Below are 311 nucleotides of genomic sequence, written 5' to 3'. Positions count from 1 at the left end.
CCTCAACGCTGGAGAACAGGACACAGACAATAATGTCACTGCAGGTAGATGTCATAGTGGAGTTTGGGGAGGTCTAGATCCCCCGTGGGTTGGGATGAGGCTTGAGCCCCTTCTGCCTGGGGCTTGCAGCTGCTCCAACAGTGCTGTCAGCTCCCAGTCCCCCAGCCTGACACTGGCCTCATGGGAAGGGGCATGGAGGTGGCAGCATGGTTCCTGAGCCATGCAGGACCCATGCTAATCAGCCAACCTACTGCCTCATCTCTTCCTTCTGCTGCCCTGCTGCCTGCAAGGAGGTTTTGGCAAGAGCCTGT

Source organism: Empidonax traillii, unplaced genomic scaffold, assembly GCF_003031625.1.
Source record: "Empidonax traillii isolate 1590-97213 ecotype Southwest subspecies unplaced genomic scaffold, ASM303162v1 scaffold1347:size381947, whole genome shotgun sequence".
NCBI classification, from domain to species: domain Eukaryota; kingdom Metazoa; phylum Chordata; class Aves; order Passeriformes; family Tyrannidae; genus Empidonax; species Empidonax traillii.
The sequence above is the reverse complement of the archived record's forward strand: the minus strand, read 5'-3'. Positions refer to the sequence as shown.